The 22,111-nt window shown below is 36.4% G+C and overlaps 1 protein-coding gene across 8 annotated transcripts in view; it reads left to right on the forward strand.

The window, feature by feature from the left end:
- Window positions 1-22,111, forward strand: part of LOC141401159 (uncharacterized) — a 118,477-nt gene that overhangs the window by 67,631 nt on the left and 28,735 nt on the right. For 2 of the 8 annotated variants that reach the window (XM_073981119.1, XM_073981107.1), the window contains exon 1: window positions 4,728-5,426. The exons of 4 other annotated variants lie outside the window; for them this stretch is intronic. The gene's annotated coding sequence lies outside the window, so the exon portion shown is untranslated. Of the gene's footprint in view, window positions 1-4,642; window positions 5,427-22,111 lie in introns of those variants that run through there. 2 more of the 8 variants (XM_073981138.1, XM_073981127.1) reach the window with 2 other exon arrangements.

Here is a 22,111-nt window from a genome sequence, read left to right on the forward strand (position 1 = left end):
CAGATTGTGGCAGATAACTGTGGCATGCGCTCGCACGACTTGAAAGTAGTGTCGAATGTGACCCCTAAAATTTTGAGGCAGTTTGTGGGGATTGGGATTCTGCTACCGTCGACCACGACATTCAATTCTCTTCCATACTGCGCTGTTCATGTGGTAAACAGAGTGCCTGCAGATTTTGTGGCTGAAATCTGCATATTCCTCGCGTGGAAAAAGTTGGTAAGATCGGTTAAATAGGAGTTCAGTTTCTCACAGATGTCATCAGGGTAGGTACCTGACGCCAGAATCCTGCAATCATCCGCATACGTTACGATCTCTATGCCGTCTGGAGGGGGCGGAATACAGGAGAGGTAGAGGTTATACAGTTCCGGAGATATCACCCCACCTTGGGAAACTCCCTGTTTCACTCTACGGGGTTTGGACTTCTTGTTCCTGAATTCCACGTACGACTGGCGTCCACACATAGAATTGACTATCCAACGTTTCAAGCTTGGCAGGGGGGTGGTCTGCTCACTGTCCTCAAACAGCGTGGAGTGATGACTGTATCAAAGGCTTTTGATAAGTCAAGCGTCATCATCACTGTTCTATCACACGGCGGTCTTGAGTCCTTGACAAATATATGTGGAGATGACGTGCAGCGCTGTTGTCGTGCTGTGGTGCTTACGGAATCTATGCTGATGATCGGCAACTTGATAACTATTCCTGATACTTGGGAGGACTAAAGCCTCAAGGGTCTTTGCTACGGGCGACAAAATCGAAATCGGCCTGTACGATTCACTTTTGCTGGCATCCATGCCTGACTTCCGTATCGGCCATTTTCCAGACTTTGGGAACAATGAGGGTAGCTAGCGAGAAGTTGAGAACTTTAGGGAGATACTCCACTCCCGACTCATCCAGCTGCTTTAGCATTAGCATGGAGATTCCATCAGGGCTCAACGCTTTGGCAACATAGTCCCTCACATAGAAAACCCCCTGTGAACTTCTTTTTCACCACGGGACATTCCTGAACATTTCATGAAATTGGTTTCCGTGGTTTGGAAGTATAATGTAAAGAGTGGATGGAGTCATCAGTTTTCAATATATTTTGGATGTTTGGGCCCCACAGAAGTTCCTGTATTCTGAAGTGCAACCGAAACAGTTGTATTTTTTAGCAAATATTGTGTTCTTGAAAAATAGGACATAAGGGAGGTACACCGTCCCCTCCGAAATTCAGCGATATTCAGCCTAATTTAACCGGGGATTATCCCTGTACATTCTCTGAATATTTCAGGAAAATCGGTTGAGTAGTTTTGTATATATAACATATTTAACATATAACATATTTTTATTTAGGTACCACTGTGGTGCAACGGTATGCACACCCGCCTTGCACGCTGAAGGTCCTGTAATGTTGGCGACATTTCCTGTGTATTTCAGCCATGTAAAACTTCTCTACAAGTGCTGTTGTAAGGCACGCCGTTCTTATATGAATCGGGGTGCACTCATTGATATAAGAGAAGTCTCCCTTGCACAGTGGTTCCGCCCGTGGACAAAAGTCCAAAAATTGATGGCGACAACTTTTATTTCGATTGAAATAAATATTCTCTAAACATATTAAATTTTTAACATCCAGCCTTATTTTTGTAAATTTACAGCGGTTATACGCCAAGTTAAGTCGAAGAAGTTGTGATTTGTATGTGAGGCCTTAAAAACGAAAGATACATCCGCAAAGCATTCGTAGGTTATGAGTAAAATTATAAAAAATTGGAGAGGTAAATGTGCAATTTTCAAAATGAAACTTATAGATGATGGCATTTGCAATGTTTTTACGAAAAAGCAAATTCATAATTCGTTTTCTAACTTCATTAAAAATAAATTCTTAATAAATGACTTTTTCTGCTATTTTTAATATAATTACTATTAATTTATGTTGAGTTTTACTAATGTTCTGAGCATTTGTGAGTCTCGAAATTTTTTTTAGAATGCAGGGGAAAGTCTCTTTTTTACGATTAAAAAAAGTCCAGCTGCCCCCATCTGCCACCCGCTAAGTTATTCCTTCTACATCACGCCCGTAAAATCGTCAAAATTCCGAAAATCGGGAGGTACATTTATATGGGAGCTATACCCAAACTTTGACCTATACTGAACATTTTTGGCAAGGAGGTATTTTACTCACTCAGAACTTAAAATGCAAAATTACAGCCAAATCGGTTGGAAAATGTGGGTAAAATCGTCAAAATTTCCAAAATCGGAAGGTACGTTAATATGGAGGCTATACCTAAACGTAGACCAATATTGACCATTTTTTGCATGAAGGTAGTTGGTTTACTCAGAACTCAAAATGCCAAATTACAGCCAAATCAGTTTGAAAATTTCGCTAAAATTATCAAAATACCGAAAATCTGAGGGTACATTTATATGGCCGCTATACCTAAACGTGGACCTATATTGAATATTTTTTGCAAGGAGTTAGTTTATTCACTCAGAACTCAAAATGCAAAATAACATCAAAATCGGTTGGTTATTTTGGCCAAAATCGTCAAAATACCACAAATCGGGCGGTACCTTTCTATGTGAGCTATACCCAAATATGGACCTACATCCACTAAAAATGGGTTTCTATCTTTTTGGCTTGTTATAAACCTACGTTTAAACTTTGGAGGCGGTAGCTCGATTAGAACTATTTTTGGCACTCTTTTCCATACAAGTGGGACCACTGTGCCTTGTCCCGTCTGGGATGCTTGTTGAACAATTATTATTATTTTATTATAACATATTTAAAAAAGTGGGCGTGCTCAATTTTTTTTATTTAATTTATTATTATTTATTATATTGTATTTATTTATTACATTCTATTTATTTATTTATTTATTTCAGTCTTTAGAACATACATTCCTTACAGACTATGACTTAAATGTAAGAATAAATATAACTATTATTCAATTAAATTTAGTTAAAAAATACAATTTAAAGGCATCTTTTGAGTTGCAAAACTCTATATTTTGTTTTAATAGCTTTTGATAATTTAAGCTGGTTTCATTAATATAACAAAAAGCTCGCGTTAACGGACTGTGGCAAGCATAGTTTGCTCGATGCATAGGAACATTAAAAACATTAATGTATCTCATTTGCCTAGGAGGAACATATAGCGGTACCAATGATAATAAGTCTGGTGAATTAACTTGATTATTCAATAAATCAAAAACAAAAAGAGCCGACTGTATTTTACGTCGGAGCTCAAGGGTTTGCATCCCCAACAATAAACATTTGGTTTCATACGTAGAAGATTCAAAACCGGGAAATGGTCTAAAAGCATATTTTATAAAAACACGCTGAACTCTCTCAATACGAGAGATATGGTTTTTACAAAATGGATTCCATATAATTGCGGCATATTCAATTTTAGATCTCACATACGCTGTGAAAATTACTTTAAGGGTATGAGGGTCGGAAAAGTCTTCACAATTTCTTTTTATGAATGCCAACATCTTATACGTTTTAGGGAGGATATAGTCTATGTGTGGCAAAAATGACATAGCTGAATCATAGATAACCCCAAGATCTCTAATGGAAGTAACTGTTTTAACTGTATATTCCCCTAATTTAAAAGAACACTGAATTGGATGACGTATTTTATAATACGATACATGGAAACATTTTGATATATTTAGCGGTAGTTGGTTTATCCGACACCATTCATAAAGATTGTTCATATCTGCTTGCAAGAGTAAAACATCTTGTAAAGAGTCTACCTTAGAAAATACTTTAAGATCGTCCGCATACAAAAGAAAATTCGAGCTCCGAAAACATGTTGAAATATCATTTATAAATAGAATAAAAAACAAAGGTTAAAAGTTTTTTATTTTATTTTTCATTTATATATTATTGTCTATTGTTTATTAATTTTTAATTTATTTATAATTTTAAATGAATTTATGATTTTTTATTATTTTCTTACATTTTAATTATTTTTATTTATTATTATATTTTATAATTTTTATATTTTAATTTTACAAAAATTGGATTGCTTCCAAAAAATCAGATAGATTTATTTATAATGTTTAATTAATTTATAATTTGTATTTTTTTTAATAATTTGTAATTAATTTTTAATTTATTAATAATTTTTAATTAATTTACAAATTTTTTATTTATTATTTTTATTTAGTTGTTATAATTATTTTTTATATATTTTTTACTTTGAAATTATTTTTATTTATTATTATATTTTTTACTATTTTTACTATTTTTTCTATATTTTTTTTAATTTTTATATAAAAAATCGTCAGTATTCACACAAAAACGGCGAATTTAACACTATGTTATTTCTGTAGAGTTGTCAACATTGTTTCTCCAACTAATGGAGCGAATCCCTGCGTCATGTTTGGCACCCATAGGGTTGCCATTTTTATTGAAGAGAGAGCAAAGAAGACAAATTGGCCGCTTAATAGTAATATGTTTTACAAGACAACTAACGACCTGTTGTTGTAGTTGTTGTTACTATTGTAATTACCATTACCTCTCTGTTATGTTCTCACACCTCACAATTTCATTTACCAAATCGGGGCCCCCCATTAAAACCGTTACTAAGTATTGTTGTTGTTATGATTGATACTCAGAGATACAAAATACTCACCGAATAGCGCTCTGCATAAACGACAACAGCAAATCACATTGGTCTTCGCTTCGGTTTGTTGTGTTTGTTATTTTGTTTTTCGATTTTTTGTGAAATATATTTTTTATTTATTATTGATTAGTTTTTAGATAGTTGTTTAACAATTCGCATTTAAACAAAATAACGCCGCTTGTTTTGAGCGTTGTGTGTGTACTCGTATACGGCGGCGTTGGGTTTCATTCGTTAATTGCTTTTGTTGTTTATTTTTGTGTGTGTTTTTATTGCCAATAAATGTTTGTCGGTTGGTTGTATTTTTGTTTTGTATTTTCACAGACACTACCGGCCTTAAATGAAACAAATAAAAATACGAAACCATAATCTGCGGTACCAAATCCAATGGCCAGACAGATAATTTACAGATGCTTAGAGCTTTAAGTCTTCGGAGCCACTTTATTTCTCGGCTCGTTTGTTTGTAGGTCTGTCTGTTGCCTACCACCGATGACGATGACAACAAATTAGATAAATATTTACATACCCATGTTCGTGCAATAATTTATTTATTTATTCATCCATCCATCGGCAGCATCGGCTGACAATCGTGTTGTGTTAACGAGCCAGTTAAACCGAATATCGATAATTTGTTATTGGCCCAGGCGAGGGCGAGGGGAGAGGGCAAGGAGTGTAGATAGCCGACCAAAGCCCAGTTGTCGTATAATAAACGTGTGAATATCTGTAGCACGCAGTGTGTGATTTTCGTTTTGTTTTTGTCGTTAAGTGATGGATACATGCTTCAGTGTTTTTTTCTTCGAGATATAACAAACTGATAAATATGTAGGTAAGTTGTCTGTATGTATGTGGTCTTGTAGTATATAGCCAGCCAGATGTTGAATGATATCGCCTGTAAATATGACAGAGTAGAGTGAATTTATACAATTAATTAGTGGCGAGCAAATGCTATATGATCGGCATGATTGATCTTTTTTTGGGGTACCCTACCTCTATAGAAGCACTGTTTGTTTTAGAGAGGCGCTATAAAAACACCCTTTCTTTCAGATAGGTGCTATAGAAGCAGCCTTTCTTTCAGAAAGGGTCTATAGAGGCACCCTTACTTTCCGGAAGGGTCTATACAAGCACCTGGAATGGTCTATAGAAGCACCCATTATTTCGGGAAGGGTCTATAGAAGCACCCTTTCTTTCCGAAAGGTGCTATAGAAGCACACTTTCTTTCGGGGAATGTCTATAGAATCATCCTTTTTTTCGGGGAGGGTCTATAGAATCACCCATTCTTTCGGGAAGGGTCTATAGAAGCACCATTTCTTTCCGAAAGGGTCTATTGAAGCACCCTTTCTTTCGGGAAGGGCCTGTAGAATCATCCTTTCTTTCAGGAAGGGTCTATAGAAGCGCCCTTTCTTTCGGAAAGGGTCTATAGAATCATCCTTTCTTTCCGGAAAGGTCTATTGAAGCGCCTTTTCTTTCGGGAAGGGTCTATAGAATCATCCTTTCTTTTCGGAAAGGTCTATAGAAGCGCCTTTTCTTTCGGGGAGCGTCTATAGAAGCACCCTGTCTTTCGGGAAGGGTCTATAGAAGCACCCTTCCTTTCGGGGAATGTCTATAGAAGCACCCTTTCCTTCCGAAAGGGTCTATAAAATCATCCTCTCTTTCCGGAAGGGTCTATAGAAGCGCCCTTTCTTTCGGAGAGGGTCTATAGAGGCACCCTTTCTTTCGGGAAGGGTCTATAGAAGCAACCTTTCTTTCCGGAAGGGTCTATAGAAGCACCCTTTCTTTGGTGAAGGGTATATAGAAACACCCATTATTTCGGAAAGGGTCTATAGAAGCACCATTTCTTTCCGAAAGGTGCTATAGAAGCACCCTTTTATTCCGGAAGGGTCTATAGAAGCACCCTTTTATTCCGGAAGGGTCTATAGAAGCACCCTTTCTTTCCGGAAGTGTCTATTGAAGCACCCTTTCTTTCGGGAAGGCTCTATAGAACCATCCTTTCTTTCCGGAAGGGTCTATAGAATCTATCAATAGAAGCACCCTTTCATTCCGGAAGGGTCTATAGAAGCACCCTTTCATTCCGGAAGGGTCTATAGAAGCACCCTTTCATTCCGGAAGGGTCTATAGAAGCACCCTTTCATTCCGGAAGGGTCTATAGAAGCACCTTTTCATTCCGGAAGGGTCTATAGAAGCACCCTTTCATTCCGGAAGGGTCTATAGAAGCACCCTTTCATTCCGGAAGGGTCTATAGAAGCACCCTTTCATTCCGGAAGGGTCTATAGAAGCACCCTTTCATTCCGGAAGGGTCTATAGAAGCACCCTTTCATTCCGGAAGGGTCTGTAGAAGCACCCTTTCATTCCGGAAGGGTCTATAGAAGCACGCTTTCGTTCCGGAAGGGTCTATAGAAGCACCCTTTCATTCCGGAAGGGTCTATAGAAGCACCCTTTCATTCCGGAAGGGTCTATAGAAGCACCCTTTCATTCCGGAAGGGTCTATAGAAGCACCCTTTCATTCCGGAAGGGTCTATAAAAGCACCCTTTCATTCCGGAAGGGTCTATAGAAGCACCCTTTCGTTCCCCTTTCTTTCGGTAAGGCTCCATAGTAGCACCCTTACTTTTCGGAAGGTTCCATAGAAGCACACTTTCGTTCCCCTTTCTTTCGGTAAGGCTCCATAGTAGCACCCTTACTTTTCGGAAGGGTCTATAGAAGCACCCTTACTTTTCGGAAGGGTCTATAGAAGCACCCTTACTTTTCGGAAGGTTCTATAGAAGCACCCTTACTTTTCGGAAGGTTCTATAGAAGCACCCTTACTTTCCGGAAGGGTCTATAGAAGCACCCTTATTTTTCGGAAGGGTCTATAGAAGCACCCTTACTTTTCGGAAGGGTCTATAGAAGCACCCTTACTATTCGGAAGGGTCTATAGAATCACCCTTACTTTTCGGAAGGGTCTATAGAAGCACCCTTACTTTTCGGAAGGGTCTATAGAAGCACCCTTTCGTTCGGTAAGGGTCCATAGTAGCACCCTTTCTCTCGGAAAGGCCTTATAGAAGCACCGTTTCTTTCGGGAAGGGTATATAGAAGCACCCTTTCTTTCCGGAAGGGTCTATAGAAACACCCTTTATTTCCGGTAGGGTCTATAGAAACACCGTTTCTTTCTGGAAGTGGTCTATAGAAGCACCCTTACATTTCGGAAGGGTGCATAGAAGCAACCTTTCATTCCGAAAGCGTCTATAGAAGCACCCTTTCTTTCCGGAAGTGTCTATGGAAGGACCCTTTCCTTCCGGAAGTGTCTATAGAAGCGCCCTCTCTTTCCGGAAGGGTCTAAAGAAGCACCCTTTCTTTCCGGAAGGGTCTATAGAAGCACCTTTTCTTTCCGGTAGGGTCTATAGAAGCTCCTTTTCTTTCCGGAAGGGTCTATAGAAGCACCGTTTCTTTCTGGAAGTGGTCTATAGAAGCACCCTTACATTTCGGAAGGGTGCATAGAAGCAACCTTTCATTCCGAAAGCGTCTATAGAAGCACCCTTTCTTTCCGGAAGGGTCTATAGAAGCACCCTTTCTTTCGGGAAGGGACTATAGAAGCACCCTTTCTTTCCGGAAGGGTCTAAAGAAGCACCGTTTCTTTCTGGAAGAGGTCTATAGAAGCACCCTTTCATTCCGAAAGCGTCTATAGAAGCATTGTTTCTTTCAGAAAGGGTCTATAGAAGCATTTTTTCTTCCTGGAAGGGTCTATAGGAGCACCCTTTCATTCCGGAAGGGTCTATAGAACCATTTCTTTCCGGAAGGGTCTATAGAAGCACTCTTTCTTTCCGGAAGGGTCTGTAGAACCACCTTTTCTTTCCGGATGGGTCTATAGAAGCACCCTTTCTTTCCGGAAGGGTCTACAGAAGCACCATTTCTTTCCCGAAGGGTCTATAGAAGCACCCTTTCTTTCCGGAAGGGTCTGTAGAAGCACCCTTACTTTCAAGAAAGGTCTACAGCAGCATCCTTTCTTTTCTTTCGGGATCTGTCTATAGAAACACCCTTTCTTTCCTGAAGTGTCTATGGAAGGACCCTTTCCTTCCGGAAGTGTCTATAGAAGCGTCCTCTCTTTCCGGAAGTGTCTATGGAAGCACCCTTTTTCGGTGGGGTCTATAGAAGCACCCTTTTTTCCGGAAGGGTCTATAGAAGAACTCTTTCTTTCCGGAAGGTTCTATAGAAGCACCGTTTCTTTCTGGAAGAGTCTATAGAAGCACCCTTTCTTTCCGGAAGCGTCTATAGAAGCACCTTTTCATTCTGGAAAGGTCTATAGAAGCACCCTTTCTTTCGGGAAGGGTCTATAAGCACCCTTTATTACCGGAAGGGTCTATAGCAGCACCCCTTATTATGGGAAGGGTCTATAGAAGCACCCTTTCTTCAGAAGGGGTCTATAGAAGCACCCTTCCTTTCAGTAAGAGGCAGAAAGGGTCTATACTAGAGTCTAAATTTAATTACTCTACATGTCTGTGAGAGGCTTGAGAGTAGAGCTTTTGTTAAATAGAGCTCTCACATAAAATAAAGGTGTGTTTCAAAGGTGTGTGGTGGGGCAGATACACCGTATCTCGACATGACTGACATGACTAGAGTAAATTGTTAATTGTTTTGTTTATTTTTACCTGTGGACGACGCAATGCAGCGGAGCAATATCAACCAAAATCAACAGCAACAACAATTTGTTGTTAGTATTGTTTTTATAATAATTACTTATGGGGTTTCTACACGGTATGTTTTTTACATATTCATGCATAGCGACTGTCACATTTTTTCGCCCATATGTAATTCCTTCTGTACGGCAAAATTTTATTTTTCATTCGTTTTCTGCTGTTTTCTTTATTTATATCGCGTACAAACAAAACAGCTGTTTACCTTTGGTTGTACAGACGAGAATAGAGCGCGTTCTATTCGAAAAATATACATATGTATGCACATAACACTTTGATGCATTGAAATTTCGGTATGGTTCACACCATGTGTACAAAATTCAGATTTGTAAAAAGTGACAGTTGGTATGCACAATTATGTAAAAAACATACCGTGTAGAACACCTTTTAACAAGCAACGAACACCTCTCACAATATTTTTTTTTATTTTTCTCTGTGTGTGTATGGGAGGAGTATGGTGTTGTGTTTGTTTTTCTTTCGTTCGATGAGCAGCATAACTGGCACAGTGTAACGTGATTTGCTTTGGTTCATTTATATTTCATAAATCATTGACATGATTAATGATAATTGTCGTTGTTGTTGTCGAATTTTATGGTGTAAAATTTTTAAGTGGTTTTGAACAGATATCAAGGGGCATGAAATATCTTAAACATTTTTAATTTTGTACAATGTTTAGGTTTTTTGGTGGTTTTGTAGAAGGTTGTTTATGGATTTGATAATTCATAAAATTTTGATTTCCGAGTGAAAATTTCAATTATAGGGTAAATGTTCCTGAGGTCGTCATAATTTTTTTGTATTTAAACTTAACTAAAAAGTACCGTAACTATAAATGAAAATAAAAAATAATTGCGTTTAGTTTAGCCTTTTAGTCCGTAAGGACCATGAAACACACTCGACAATGCAAGCCTATAAAACAAGTGCATACAAAAGTACCTACAACTTGTCTATGTCAACAGAGATATACCCTTTCTTAGCCCATGACATAAACAATAGAAACAAAGAAGTTTATGAAAATGTTTTGGGATTTATGAAATTACGGCTTTGATCGTTCCCAATAACGGTGGACCGAATAACAGCTAATTCAGTAGAAAAACGTGGCTAAAACTTTCAATATTCCAAAAAATGAACGTATAAATAATAAATATTAAACATATAAATTTGTACAAATAGGGAATACCAAATACGAAAAATGTTAAATTATTATAGGTATGCAAAATGTTGTTATTAAATTTGTAAAATAAAATTACTTAAAATAAAATATCAAAAATAAAAAATAGGAATATGAAAATTAAACAAAATTAAAACGAAGAAGAAATAAAAATTGAGCAAACAATTAAATTACAATATTAAATAAATTTAAAAAAGCGGAAAATAAAAAAAAACATTATTATAAAATATTTATTAATAAAATAAAAAATATTAATACGAAACTTGGGATAGTTGTTACATGAAATACACAAATTATTAGTTAAAATGTAATATAATTAAAAAAATATATATGTATATATAAAAAATGAATAAATATTAAATATAAAATATATAAAAATATAAAAAATTAAAAAGATGAAATAAAAAATATAAATTAAAAAATAAGAAAATAAAAATTTAAAAATAAAACAAATTAATATAAAACATAAAAAAATTATAGAATATAAAAATGGTAAATAATAAAAAATACATAAAAAATAGATATAGAATACCAAATTCGAAATTTAAAATAGTTTGAGATTAAATAAATAATTTTTTAGTTATGTTTTAAAATTAATCAATTAAAGCTAATTATTTAAAATAAAAAATTAATTGTAATATAAGGAAATAAAAGATGAAAATAATAAATTCAAATTAAAAAATATATAAATAAAAAAATTAAAATATAACAATGAATGAAATAATAACAAATAAAGACTAATAAAATTCAAAATATAAGAAACTAAAATTGAAATATATGAAAATAAAAAAAATTAAAAAATATGGAAATACAAAATATAGAAGATATTTAAATAAGAAAATAAAAATATATAAAATTGAAAATAAAGCAGTTATGAAAGAAACATAAATAAAATTTTTAAATATGCAAATGATAAACATAACAAATTTTGAAAACAATAAATAAATAAAAAATATAAACACTTAAAAATTAAGAAGGATACATCCGAAACTTCTCATAGTTTTAGATGCAATAATCAAATCTCTATTTGTTTTATTTATTAAGTTTGTTAAGTTGAAAAATGTGGAAAAAAATAATATAAAAAAATAGTAACAATAATAAAATAAAAAAATTATTAAAACTAAAAAATAATAAAATAAAAAAGATAATAAAAATAATAATTAAGAAATATGAAAATAAAAATAAATTAAAAATATGACAAAAATAAAATATAGGAAAATAAAAAATATAAAATTGAAAATATAACAGCACGTAAAGAAAAATAAATTTTGAAAACAAAATAATCAAAAATATAAATATAATAAATATAAAACATAACCTATTATAAAAATAAATTACAAATATAAACAATTGAAAATAACGAATACCATATACGAAACTTCACATAGTTTTAGATGAAATGCTCAAACTTTTATTTTTTTTATTATACCCTCAGCATTTATGCTAACGAGGGTATATACACTTTCATACGGGCAAAATGTGCCTCATCGAAATATTGGTTTTAGACCCCAAGTATGTTTGGACGAAATGTGTTTCAGACAATTTGGAGTTGATTTAGCAATGTCCGTCCGTCTGTCTGGCTGGTGCGCACGATAACTCTCGAACGGATGAAGCGATTCGGTCCAAAATTTGGCTTTCGTAATATTTTGTCCAAACTTAATTTAAGTTCGAAGATGGGTAATATCGGTCCACTCCTCCACAAAAGTTCGGAAATGATCGGAAAATTTGTGCGCACGATAACTTTTGAAGCAAGTAACCGATTTGGTCCATACTTTGCACATCGTGAAATTTCGACCAGACTTAGATTAGGTTCCAATATGGACTCAATCGTTCCACTCCTTCGGGTATCTCCCACACAAAATTTCGGAAAAGTTCGGTTTAGGACCTGCTCACGAATCGCTTTGATTTTTGTTGTAGCAACTTGTATTCACTGTCCCCCATATAACGTTATAACTTTCACCAGGAGCAAGTCCATACTTCCTGAGAAAATAGCCTGAAAGGTACAAAAAAAGCCCTATGACACCGTGTGTAGTGGCAAGATAACTCTCAAACGGATCTACCGATTCGGTCCACTATTTGGTCCTCGTAATATTTTCAGCAAACTTATTTTAAGTTGGAAGATAAGCCATATCGGTCAACTACTTCAGGTACCTCCCCCACCAAAGTTCAAAAATTTATGGAAATATTGTGCGCACGATAGCTCTTGATGGGAGTGACCGATTGGGTCCATACTTTACACATCCTAAAATACCTACCAGATATAGGCCAGGTTGAATATGGACTACATTTGTCCAATCTTTCGGGTACCTCCCGCACAACATTTTGGATAAATTCACTTTAAGACCTGCTTTCGAATCACTTTGTTTTTTGTTGAAGCAACTTGCATTCGCTGCCTAAATTACGGCAGTAAAAGTTTTTTCAGGGACAAGTCCATACTTCTTGAGAAAACAGCCCGAAAGTTGTAAAAAAACCTATATGGCACCATATGTAGTGGCTGGAGAGCTCGAACCGAATACTGCGTTCGTCCACACTTTGGATATTACAATATTTCTTCGAATATTAGATGAAATTCGAAGGTGGTGCTTATAGGTCCATTCCTTCCGGTACCTCCCCCACAAAAGTTCGAAAATATTTGCTAAAATGGTACGCGCGATTTCTCATAGTCGTAGCAACCTATTTGGTCCAAACTTTGGATCTCTAAATATTGTCGAAATTTAGTTTATGATCAAATTTGGGCCCTATCTGTCCAATCCTTGTTGTACCACCCACACAAATGTTCAACATTTTTGTGTGGTTCAAGGATCCTTTGAACATTTTTACCGAAGGTTTTCCTAGTGGACCTGTTTACAGCGATATAATGTTAGTGTGATAAAAAAGTCCTATCTATCGATATCCCCACATACATACGTTTTTTTTTTTTTTTGGGAAACAAATATTTCAATCCACACAGGCTGAGGGTTTATCTGATACTTTTTTACTTCTTTTGTTTTTCGACAACAACCGAACAAAAAAAAATCCCTTAGAAAATCGATTAGAAGTCGGAACGGATTCGCAACGAATATTCTTAAGATTCTTCAGGAAATGTGCAGAGATTCCTAATAAAAAAAAACTTAAAGAAAATCGGTCCAATTTCTAGGAAAATATTGGAAAAATCGGCAAATTTCTAAAACAAAATTCAGAAAAAATCGGAAATCAGAACCCTCGGAAAAAATTGTTAGCTGGGCTTGCTGCTCTAAACTCTTTTGAAAATTGGCACCACTGTGCTTGCATATTGATTCTATTAGGAACACATGGATTACTACCCATTTCCGCCTGAAACTTTTTGTAATATTTAGTAATACCTTTTATACAATTCCTCCTTTCCGAATGTCGCTCAAGTGACACAAATCAATGAACTTTTATTCTAAAAACATTCTCCAAAAGCCCCAATTTGTCGCCCATTTTATTATTATTAATATGATCCATTAATTTTTATTTTTATGTTAAATTTTTTTACTATCTATTATTTTTTCTTGAAATTCTAATTTTTTTTCCCAACAAACCAATTTCGAGTCTCCATAAAAATTTAATACAAAAAATTTCAAATTATCCATGCTATTTAATTTCCATATAAATTAACAATTTACGCTACATTCGTCACACTGTGTTTAGTTTAATTTTTCATTTGATTTGATTGACTCCCACCCATTTAAAAATACAAATGCATGCATTTGAGAGGGAGAGAGGCGGTCATTAACAATGCAATGAGAGTGTGTGAGTTTTGGGGGGAGAAGTAATAAAAAAACAACATTAAAACATTTCAAACGTTTTTAGGCCGCCAAAGATATTCCCCTCCATCACCATCACTCTTGCTTCTTCTTCTTCTTCTTCTGCCCCTCAATGATGTATCTTTTTCTAGGAGTGAATTTTACACGAGTGTTTATTGTTGTTATTGTTATTGTTTTTGGTTTGGTTCATTCGGTTTTTATCGATTTTAATCGGATTTATGTGCTCATTTCTTTTCGGTTGTTTGTTGTTGTTGATTATTATTTTCTTGTGTTTTATTTTTTTTTTCTTCAAACGCCAAAACGACGTATGAACAAACAAACGAGTGACCGATCAAGCGAATATCTCAACGATTGTCTGACTAACTGACGGTTAAGCTGAACGACAGACAGATCGACACGATAATTGACGTTTATTCATCGTAAAATATACAAAATTATAATCAATGCCGACGATTTTAATAACGACGACGGCGGCTAATGGTGAGATGATTCGTTGTTGTTTCTTCTCCCACACTTTCGGTGACTCTCCTCGTGTAGGTACAATTATATTAGGTTGAGGTGTGAGATATTTGTTTATTTTGTTTATTTTCTTTGGCTGTAATAAAATATGGGTTTGTAGTGTTGATGTTATGCGGTCGAAACTTTTTGTTTATTTTGTAATAAAATATAAAAGTTTATTATTTGGATTAAAGGAATTAATGCTTGTTTGTGGAAATTTAATATTTTTTTTCCTTAGATTCAAAGGGTCATCCCAAAAATGTAACAAATTGTTGTTCTAAAATATTAAACAAAAATTTTGAACATTTTTTTACAACTACCTTTCCCCTTCCCCAAACGCCCAAAAAGATTAATGATAATCATTTTTATGCTGTAATGAACAGCTTAGGCTAATTTTCGTTGTGTTTCACACAATAAATCTTCTCAAATAGCCTACCTTTTGTTAAACAAACACTCTTTTGCCTGCCAACAACCATGACCATGATGAGGCGTCCATTCCCCACGAAACATTTATCTTTTTTTTGTAGATGTGGCATAAAATCGGCCCCTATTCTTCTCTTCCCAAACATAATGTTCTATTATAGAAGATTTATTTTAATTAGCCAAGGTGAGAATGTTAAATAAATAATTAATTATTTAGCAACAGCAAACATATTCGTAGGCAAGAAGGGTTAGGGTCCTTCTCCTTCCTCCCTCAGCATACGTAATTACGTACCCAACAATAAATCACTTTAGAAATTTAACGGTGTTAACAACGAATTAAATAACAATCAAAATATCCGATTAAACCTCACTTTTTCTTTGTGTAATAAATAATGGGAGTTTGAGGTGTAACGTAACGATAAGATAAGGAAAAATAACTTGACTTTTGGTATGGCCATTGTCTGTGTGAAAATATTATGTCTAACGACAACATAATCCATTGTAGGGCAGATGACTTCAGTAGTCATCTGCAGTAGAGAAATAACTTTATCTACTCAAAAATAGATGACTTCAATAGCAAATTGCTGCACTCAATAGTCACCCGCAGTAGAGTAGATGACTTCAGTAGGCTTCTACTACATAATAGTAATCTTCAGCAGGCAACTACTGCAGAGTAGATGATTTTAAGAGACATCAATTGCATAGTATATGACTTCAATACTCGTCTACCGTAGAGTAGATGACTTTAGTATGCATCAACTACAGAGTATTCGAATTCAGTTTTCTTCTTCAGAGTAGATGACTTCAGTAGACATCTACTTCTACTTAGATGACTTGAGTAGTCGTCTACTGTAGAGTAGATGGCTTCAATAGTCATCTACTACAGAATAGAAGACTTAAGTAGGTATCTACTGCAGAGTGGATGACTTCATTAGGCATCTACTGTATAGTAGATAAAATCAGTAGGCATATACGGCAGAGTACGTAACTTCAGAGCCGTCTACTGGAGAGTAGATGACTTCAGCAAGGCATCTATTGCAGAGTACATGACTACAGTATGCATCTACAGTACAGTAGATGAATCCAGTAAACATCTACTGTAGGCATCTATTGCCGATAATATGACTTCAGTAGTCACCTACTGTGGAGTAGGCGACTTCAGTTGGAATCTACTGCAGAGTAGATGACTTCAGTAGGCATATATTTCATAGTATATGACGTCAGTATGCATCTACTGCAGAGTAGATAGGTTCAGTATGCGCCTACTGCTGATTTGATGACTTCAGCAGGCATCTGCTGCAGAGTAGGTGATTTCAGGCATCTACTGCCATGTAGATGACTGCGGTAGGCATCTGCTGCATAGTAGATGATTTCAGTAGGCATCTACTGTAGAGCAGATGTCCTTAGTACGCATCTACTGCAGCAAAGATGACTTAAATAAGCATCTACTGTAGATTAAATGACTCAGTACACATCAACTGCAGAGTAGATGACCAGCAGTAGGCATCTACTTCATTAAGGATGATTTCAGTAGGCATCTACTGAAGAGTAGATGGCTTCAGTAGACATCTATTGCAGAGTTGATGACATCAAGAGAGATCTACTGCAGAGTAAATGACTCAGTATCTTATTTTACATAGTAGATGATTTCAGTAGGAATCTACTGTGAGTAAATGACGTCAGTAGTCGCCTACTGTGGAGTAGATGACTTTACTAGTCGTCTGCTGTGGAGTAGATGACTTCAGTAGTCGTCTACTGTGGAGTAGATGACTTCAGTAGTCGTCTAAAGTGGAGTGGATGACTTCAGTAGTCGTCTACTGTGGTACTGATGGCTTCGGTACTAGTCTACTGTGGAGTGGATGATTTCTGTAGCCGTCTACTGTCGAGTAGATGACTTCAGTAGTCTACAGTGGAGTATATGACTTAAATATTCGTATACTGTGGAATAGATGACTTCAGTAGTTATCTAGTGTGGAGTAGATCACTTCCGTAGTTATCTAATGTGGAGTGGATCATTTAAGTAGACGTCTATTATGGAGTATATGACTTCAGTAGTCGTCTACTGTGGATTAGATGACTTCAGTAGTCGTATATTGTGTAGTAGATGACTTCAGTAGTCGACTACTGTGGATTAGAAGACTTCAGTAGTCGTCTACAGTGGAGTAGATGACTTCAGTAGTTATCTCGTGTGGAGTAGATCACTTCAGTAGACGTCTATTATGGAGTATATGACTTCAGTAGTCGTCTACTGTGGATTAGATGACTTCAGTAGTCGTATATTGTGTAGTAGATGACTTCAGTAGTCGTCTACTGTGGATTAGAAGACTTCAGTAGTCGTCTACAGTGGAGTAGATGACTTCAGTAGTCGTCTACTGTGGAGTAAATGACTTCAGTAGTCGTCTAATGTGGAGTAGATGACTTCACTAGTCGTCTACTGTGGAGTAGATGACTGCAGTAGTCGTCTACTGTGAAGTAGACGACTTCAGTAGTCGTCTACTGTGGAGTAGATGACTTCATTAGTCGTCTACTGTGGATTAGAAGATTTCAGTAGTCGTCTACTGTGGAGTAGATGACTTCCCTAGACGTCTATTGTGGAGTAGATGACTTCCGTAGACGCATACTTCGAGGTAGATCATTTCAGTAGATGTCTTCTGTCGAGTAGATGACTTCAGTAGTCGTCTACTGTAGAGTAGATGACTTCAGTATACGACTACTGTGGAGTAGATAACTGCATTAGTCGTCTAGTGTGGAGTAGATGACATCCCTAGACGTCTATTGTGGATTAGATGACTTCAGTAGTCGTCTACTGTGGAGTACATAACTGTAGTAGGCGTCTAGTGTGGAGTTGATGACTTCCCTAGACGTCTATTGTGGAGTAGATGACTCAGTAGTCGTCTACTGTGGAATAGATGACTTCAGTAGTCGCCTACTGTAGATTAGATAACTTCAGTAGTCGTCTACAGTGGAGTAGATGACTTCAGCAGTGGTTTACTGTGGAGTAAATGACTTCAGTAGTCGTCTACTGTAGAGTAGATGACTTCCGTATACGTCTACTGTGGAGTAGATGACTTCAGTAGTCGTCTACTGTGGAGTAGATGACTTCAGTAGTCGTCTACTGTAGAGTGGATGCTACTGTAGTCGTCTACTGTGGAGTAGATGACTTTAGTAGTCGTCTACTGCGGAGTAGATGACGTCTGTAGTTATTTACTGTAGAGTAGATGACTTCAGTAGTCGTCTACTGTGGAGTAGATGACTTTAGTAGTCGTCTGCTGTGGAGTAGATGACTTCTGTAGTTATTTACTGTAGATGACTTCAGTAGTCGTCTAGTTTGGAGTAGATGACTTCAGTTGACGTCTACTGTGGAATAGATGACGTCAGTAGTCGTCTACTGTGGAGTAGATGACTTCAGTAGTCGTCTACTGTGAGTAGATGACTTCAGTAGTCGTCTACTGTGGAGTAGATGCCTTCAATAGTCGTTTACTCTGAAGTAGATGACTTCAGTAGTCGTCTACTGTGGGGCAGATGGCTTCAGTACTAGTCTACATCGGAGTAGATGGATTAGAAGACTTCAGTAGTCGTCAATAGTGGAGTAGATGACTTCAGTAGCCATCTACTGTAGAGTAGATGACGTCAGTAGTCATCTATTGCAGATAAAATGATTTCAGTCGTCGTTTATTATAGTGTGATGACTTCTGTAGTCGTCTATTATGGAGTAGATAACTGCAGTAGTTGTCTAGTGTGGAGTAGATGACTTTCCAAGACGTTTATTGTGGAGTAGATTACTACAGCAGTCATCTACTGTAAAGTGGATGACTTCAGTAGTCATCTACTGTGGAGTCTGATGCCTAATGAAGCCGAGTCATTTTCTATATTCATCTCAGTCGACATCATCTACACATCCATCTCCAATGCTATTTATACCATTCACCCTGTTCGTAATAATTGACGACAGATAACGGCAAGTGTCATTAGAACAATTCTCCCTACTGCAAAAATCTATGACCTGGTTGTTTGATGCTGGCTATACCCATAAATGGTATTAAACCACAGCCAGTGTTGGTTGATGCTGGTGATGTTGTGACTTAAATGACAACGCCTGAGGCCAGGCAGGCAACATTTGATCTGAGGATTTCAATTAAAATTTTGAAATTGATTTTCTTTATGTTTGACAAACTTAAGAAGCAAGGATGGTAGGAAGGAATGCTAAAGGTAAGGGGACACCACTCTGGATATTGTTAAAATTCTCAAAAGATTTGCGCAATGCAACAACGACATGTGTTCCACACAACACAGTGGGACCGGCCATTCAATTTTTCGTTTAGTTAGCGGTCAGTTTGATTTTGGTTTGGGGTTGGGTTAAATTCGGCATTGAATTTGATGTCAAATCAGCAGTCAGATATTTGACATTTTGTTTAATTTATTTTTAATGCTGTCGTTGTCACATTCATTGTTTGAACAAATTTTGTTTTGTTTTATTTCATCAGATGTTGTTGTTGTTGCTGCTGCCGTTTTTATTTTGAAATTTAAATTTTATTTTTGGCTTTGAACAATAGATACACATAAAATTTTATTGAAGAAACAAAAAAAAAAAACGCAAAACGACTCACAACAAAATGATGAATGTCTGAATAGACGAAACGTCCAAACGTCCGTCTCCAAACGTTCGAGTATGTAGATGATTTTGAGATATTCGAAAAAGCCAAGCCAAACAAACAATAGAAACAAAAACATTCACACGCGTTTGCACACATGTCACCTTGAATTGTGCTCCCCCTCCTTTTGCGGGGCTCCCTCTCAACCAACCCAGCCACCCATTCTTCAAAATAACAACAACAATAAACAAAACAATTTTTGTGAGCATAGTCACTAGACCGACTGCCGAACTGATTGAGTGATACACATCAAAGACAGAGGCAACACCAACAGCCATGCCCCACATCACCAACACCACCACCACCACCACCCCGACCAACAACACTCACACGCACGCACAATTATAAATCAAAGACCCCTCGATATGTCAAAATTTTTAAACACATTTTAAGACAACTCTTGACATACTCACGAGATGTCGGTTGGTTGGTTGGTGGTGGTTATTCAAAACAAATGCCCCAAAATTACGCCAAGACGCTTTCTCAGTTCAGAGATGGGAATGTTGGAATGATTTTAAAATCGAACTCAGGAGCTGTGAAATCGATATAGGGCCAATCACTTCGGCAGGAAATATTCTCAAGTGGGGCTACAATTATTGAGAGATATATTTAAACAAAGCTGAAGATTAGGTGATGTTGTGCCAGGTTTTGACCTTCTTTACAGAAGATCGACATAAAAAACCTTGCACCACAGTGTGTCTTACAATTAAATTTTTTGTTGAGAAATTCAAACTATCCATCCCTGCAGTAGTTGTAAAATAAAGTAGTCTTCTTCTTGTTGCTCTTTTTCTATAGGAGAGTGAGAACTCGGAATGGGGTTTTTGGTGCGTAAATATGATTAAAATTTTGAATATCTGTGTGCGTTCGTCGTGCAAGCGTTGTCCATTGCTGTGGGCAATTTAAATAAATAAATACGCCACGAAAAAATACATACGACGAGAGGACGGACGAATGTATGAACGAAAGTGTGTGCAAACACTAAATTACTGTTTATAAATAATAAAACAAAAACACACATAAAATGTTAACAAAAAACACAGCAACAACCACGAGCCGAACGACATTCCAATAATCGAATTAAGTTACCCCTCTCTGTCTCCCTTCCCCATCCTCCCGACCTATGAAGTGTTATTTAAAAATCAATTATGTCGTTGATGAACACGCATGCTCTCCTCTCTCTCCCTCTTTTGACGCTATGCGCCATGAATTTATAAACAAAAAAAAACTAAAATGAATAAAACCGATGATAAATATTTAAATATTAAATTTACAATAATCAAATAAAAGATCCCGAACAGAGAACTCAATTTGTTATTTATTTATTTTTTTGTTGGTTTTGTTAATTCAATTAATATTGACAGTTGTTTTAATGGAGAACGAACACAAATTTTGTAGGGATGAAGTGGAATTTCAAAATAAATAGATTAATCAATATTAGTCATTTTCTATACGGCAGATGGCACTTGAATCAACCACTCCACGGTAGATGACTGTTGAAGTCATCTGCACCACAGTATATGACTACTGAAGTCATCTACTCGAGAATTGCTGACTATTGAAGTCATTCACTTCACAGTAGATGACTACAGAAGTCATCCACTCCACAGTAGATGACTACTGAAGTCATTTACTTCACAGTAGATGACTACTGAAGAAATTCACTCCACAGTAGATGACTACTGAAGTCATCTACTCAACAGTAGATGACTACTGAAGTCATCTACTCCACTGTAGATGACTACAGAAGTCATCCATTTCACAGTAGATGACTACTGAAGTCTTATACTCCATAGTAGATGACTACTGAAGTCATCAACTCCACAGTATATGACGACTGAAGTCATTCACTTTACAGTAGATGACTATTGAAGTCATATACTCCACAGTAGATGACTACTGAAGTCATATACTCCACAGCATATGACTATTGAAGTCATTCACTTCACAGTAGATGACTACAGAAGTCATCCACTCCACAGCAGATGACTACTGAAGTCATTTACTTCACAGTAGATGACTACTGAAGAAATTCACTCCACAGTAGATGACTACTGAAGTCATCTACTCCACAGCAAATGACTACAGAAGTCACCCACTCCGCAGTAGATGACTACTGAACTCATCTACTCCATAGTAGATGACTACTGAAGTCATATACTCCACAGCAAATGACTACAGAAGTCACGCACTCCACAGTAGATGACTACTGAAGTCATACTCCACAGTAGATGACTACTGAACTCATATACTCCACAGTAGATGACTACTAAAGGCATTCACTCCACAGCAGATGACTACTGAAGTCATAAACTCCACAGTAGATGACTACTGAACTTAT

This window comes from Musca autumnalis, unplaced genomic scaffold, assembly GCF_047663935.1.
Source record: "Musca autumnalis isolate F117 unplaced genomic scaffold, ASM4766393v1 scaffold_1, whole genome shotgun sequence".
Lineage (NCBI taxonomy): Eukaryota > Metazoa > Arthropoda > Insecta > Diptera > Muscidae > Musca > Musca autumnalis.